Consider the following 5,176-nt stretch of genomic DNA (forward strand, 5'->3'; position numbering starts at 1 on the left):
CCTGATTTCGACTAGTTCTTGCACAAGCAGAGGAAGAGTACAGGAAGCCTGCTGCTCTCCCGCATTCCTGTGCTCACTCATTAGTACAATCCCCTGCTCAGAGTGGTACAGCCCAGAAGTCGCACACTCTAACACCTAGCTGCAGACCAGACACACTGGGAAGCAGGCTGTGCCATCTGTGGCAGTCTGCCTCCACACACCCCTTTTGTTAAAGATCCCAGTCCTCTTCTGGGTGAACAGGCAGGGAATTAATGTTTTGCTTCTTCAGCTATCCGTACTGATTGCACAACATCAGGAATGTGTAAATGCTTTCCCACATCTGTTTAATGAACGTAAAAGAGTATTTGATAGATCAGGGGTAGGCAGTAAGCAGTCCACAGGCTGAACACAGGTCACCAGAATTAGTCCCTGGCAGGCCACCTGATGGTTTATGTACTTGAGCATCCACAGGCACAGTCACTCCTAGCTCCCATTGGCCACAGTTCCCAGCCAATGGGGACTGCAGGAAGTGGTGGCTTGACTTCCCACGGCTCCCATTGGCTAAAAGCCGCTTTCAGGCCAATGGGAACTGTGAATGATCATACTTGTGGATGCCAATGTAAATAAAGCATCTGGCAATCCGCCAGGGCCTAACCCTGGCAAACCACATCCAGCCCACAGGCTGCTTACTGCTCATCTTGTGATAGATGCATCTTACGAACACAACAGCAAGAATGGAATAATAAGCAACAAAGCTCAGGCTGGGAGCAACTGCAAAACCATATCATATACAATCCTAAACAACAATTTAATTTCTTCCAGTGCATCAATAACCCCTCCATATCTGTAACCACTCTCTTGAGAGAACAGGAGAGTAATTCAGCCCATTCAATGTAAATCATCTTTTACCAGCAGCAACTACAGGTATCGGCCAGGTTATGATTTCAGCCGTTCAGTTAGTCTGCGGAAAGGCTGCAGAAGTTCAGTGGAATTACTTCAGATTTATACTGAGAAATTTATATGTGAGAAAGGAATCTGGACCACAATACTTCAATACAGCGGCGGGTAACCTGTGGCCCAAGGGCTGCACATAGCCCATCAGGTTTCTTCTGTGTGTGGCCCGCGAAACATTCTGTTCACTGTTGCCCACACACAGCGTTCCCAAGTTCTGTTTGTTATCCACACAGGTCTTTTCCTCCCAGTATTACTAAAGCGACACGCACTTAAAGCAAAGGCACATGAAGTGAGGTGTGTGCTCATTGACTGTCAGACCCCTGGGCTCACTAACATCTAACCAACACCACAATGACTAAACCCCTGGTAAAAGAGAATACTGTGTGCCTGGAATCTTTTTATGTATATTCTTTCAGGTTTGCACAGGGAGAGGTGACACACACGCACATTCCTGTACACCTCTCTCACTTGGGGATGGGTGTGACTGACCTACCTGATGCAAACCTCCCTGTTCAGTGCTCTCCACCCTCCATGCACGGCTGCACCCCTGGAACACACCCACCTCTCTTGGTACTGTGTCTTCTCGAGGCAACATGTGGATCACGTGGCCCCTCCCCAAGATTTCTGTCAGTGTTCACACCAGAACATGGCAAGCAGCAGCCTTGCAGCATTGTGTGGGAGGGAAGGGATGGGAACTGCTTCCAGCAGAATAAGGGTGGGGGTGGAGATAAGGATGACCTGGCTCCTGTTCTTCCAGAGGTCATCTCTCTCTCCCATCTCCTACTCTCCAATGGCTGGAAGCAGTTTGTCCCTTCCTGCCCGCACAATGTAGAATGGCAGGAAGGATGTGGATCCAGTGAAGGGTGACCAAAATATTTAGGGGATTGGATCATATGACTTATGAAGAAAGGTTGAGGGAATTGGGACTCTAGTCTGCAGAAGAGAAGACTGAGGGGGGACTTGATAACAGCCTTCAACTTACTGAAGGGAGGTTGCAAAGAAGCTGGAAAGAGGCTGTTCACAGTGGTCATGGATGGCAGAACACGGAACAATGGTCTCAAGTTGCGGTTGAGAAGGTCCAGGTTGAACATTAGGAAAAACTTTTTCACTAGGAGGGTGGCGAAACATTGGAATGGTCTACCCAGGTAAGTAGTGGAGTCTCCATCCCTGGAGGTGTTTAAGTCTCGCCTCGACAAACCCTGGCAGGGCTGATCTGATGGGTTTGGTCCTGCTTAGAGCAGTGGGCTGGGCTCAATGGCTTTTTTAGGTCTCTTCCAGCTCTATTGTTCTAAGATTCTATGATGATTCTATCTCCAAGCTGCTGCTGGCCATGGACATAACTCAGCTGCCTTCTGTTCCCTGGCTAAAGCCTGGGCAGGAAGGGCATAAGCCCTAAAGATGCATTGAGCACCATGGCCCAGGAAATCTGACTGCAGCACTTTCAGTGCACACCACCAAAGACATGGCTCAGCAGGGAAGGGTGCCTGCAGAATAGAGCAGCCCCACACTCCCTGGGGGCAGGTCCTAGGATGGAGGGCAGCATGTGAAAAGGACGTTAAGCACCTCTGGCTGGGGACTTGCAGGGTTGGGTCTTAAACACGATGGGAACAGCTTCCTCCTCATCACTGCAAAACCTAGCTGAACTGGGGAGAAACTTCCCCATGTCGATGTTGTGTGGGGCTTTGGAATGTGTGGGGCTTGGCTCCTCCTGGCCAGTGTCCCAGGCCAGAGGGCTTGAGCTTTCCCTGTGTGCCAGCCCAGACAGAGGCAGCTGGGGGAGGAAAGGGCCTGCCAGCCAGGCTGTTAGGAGCTGAATGATGCAACCAGGGACTGGTTCTCGTTGTAATGCTGGAAGCAGGTCACACACCCCATTGTCGGGGTATGGAGAAGCAGCAAGTCTGAGGGACAGTGAATGAGCACAGCAGGCAGAGGACAGTGAGGGGAGAAGCATGTAAAGAGCTGATGGACAGGCAACAGAGGTGACGTTAAATCAGCCTGCCTGCATTCACCAGCCCCTGCCGCCCCCACCAGTCTTGGAAAGAAATGGGGTGAGGAGAGCCTGCTGGCAGAGGGGCTATGTAGCAGGGACTGCATTGATGGACCAGCAGCGGGAGCAGATGGCCCTGCACACTGCAGCTTTGCCCAAACACTCACCCACTTTCCAGCTACTAATCTCCCTCCCGCCCAACACTGCTGATGGGCAGGCAGCTGGTGAGCAAGCAGTAGGAGCCACCAGTACTGGTGGAAGAGAGAGAAAGCAAATATGGACTCATTTACCATTTAAAAAAAATGACACCAGCATAAAGGCTTAAATCTGGGACTGTCCCCTTAAAAATGGGACATCTGGTCATCCTAGATATGGGGTTCCATCACTCCACCCAGCCACAGGAGGGTACCTGGCAGCACAGCACCTCTATGGGAGCAACTTGGAACATTGCCAGCTCATCAACACCATTTCTTGGAGTAGTCTGGGAGACTCCAACCCAGGCACTGGCCAGGCAGGGCCCTCTTTAGTCTGCCAAAGGAGAGATGATCCCAGCCCTGGGAGCAGAGACCAGAACACCCTGAGCCTGACACTCCCTGTAGCAGGACTGGTGCTTTCCGGCAGGGAGGTTTCCTCAGTGCTGGGGTCTGGATTGGATCTCAGCCAATGCCAGATCTGCTTTCTCACTGCTGCCAGTGCCTGTGTTCATCCTGGCCCCCTGGGCAGGATGCAAGGAGGATCGGGGCTGCAGTGGGATGGGCTGTACCTTGTTGATATGGTCCCGACAGATGATGCTGATGTTCTCCCAGTGGGCAAACCATGGGGAGTGGAAATATTTTGATCTCCACAGATGGGTGCTGAGGTTGTCAATCACCTGCATGAGGAAGAGAACAAATGCCACGAATGGGCAGGAGATGGGGATGGGGATGGGGATGGGGATGGGAAGCCCGCTCCCCTCCAAAGGCTGTGCAGATGAGCCTCTCCCTCTCATTTATAATACTAAATGATCCACCTGAAGTCACCCGGGAGATGGAGATGTTTCATCCCCACTGTACAGATCTGGAAGCGGTGGGATTATGTCATGTTGGGAGGTTACAGACAGATCTTGAATTTGGAGGGTAAACGCCTTTCTCTTCCCACGCAGGGTGAAAATAGGAGCACCCCAGTCCCAGAGCCCTTTTGAAGTGTTCCTTTGTCTCATCCACTCCATTCTCCACTGAATATCCACAGCAATATCAGACTTGCCATCCCCAAAGGAGCAGCACATCCCTGCTTGCCTGATCGATCTCTGGACCAGCTCCCAGACAGCATCACCACACTGAGGTTGGTTGATAATGAAAAGAATCCTGAGTTTTATTACCAAAAGTTAAGATTAAAGGGACAGTGGGGAGGGATCATGGAAACAGAAGGGTTATACAATCATTTCCCCTCTCTTGTCCTGGAGATCAGCTCTCAAGCACCCAGGACTTCAGAAAGCCATCTGACAAGTGTTCCCAGGAACTGCACGGAGCCTTTCCACTAAAATTCGCATGCTCCTTGAGTGCAGAGGCAGTATTCGTTTGGTTTGTCCAGCAGCCATGATATTTCCACAAAATCTTGAAAAGAGTAAATTCCATGAGACTGCTTCAAACATCAGAGCCTCACCAGCAGCCTTCAACACTAGTACATTTGGCTACTCCATGAACAACAAGACATGAAACTGACCATAAACAAAACATGAAATTGACTAATCCATTCTCATCCTCCAGGATGCAATAAGTGCAAAGAGCAAGCAAATTACACTAGTGGGAAACAGAGATTTTAAACACTATTTTGAACACTATCTGGTGTGTTAGTAAGGCAGTGGACACTTTATGTTTGGGGACAGATTTAGCATCAGGCTCTGCCAGCATAAAGCAGCTGAGTGTCGTCAGAGTTGCCACCAGCATGGTGCTCTGCTCTCTCCAAGGTATCACTCGGCTGCGTGCATGTTCCCTCTGTGTGCTGCCCCAGCTCTGCAGATAGCTGACACAGCAGACTCGAAGAGACACCCCAATGACCACAGAGTCTAGTAAGGTGCGAAGGCACGTCGGCCAGGTTTATTGCCGTATTGGATACGATAGTAGTTCCTTGTAGACTCCTCAGTCTAAGTCAGGGCATACTACAAATATGCACCCATGGTCAATGGACTCGGCTCAGTCAGTGGCGGGACTTTCCACTCCCCCTTGGCCGGACCCAGACCACATCCCAGGATTACATTCTTATACACAGGTACAAACA

This window comes from Carettochelys insculpta, chromosome 3 (genome assembly GCF_033958435.1).
Source record: "Carettochelys insculpta isolate YL-2023 chromosome 3, ASM3395843v1, whole genome shotgun sequence".
NCBI classification, from domain to species: Eukaryota; Metazoa; Chordata; order Testudines; family Carettochelyidae; genus Carettochelys; species Carettochelys insculpta.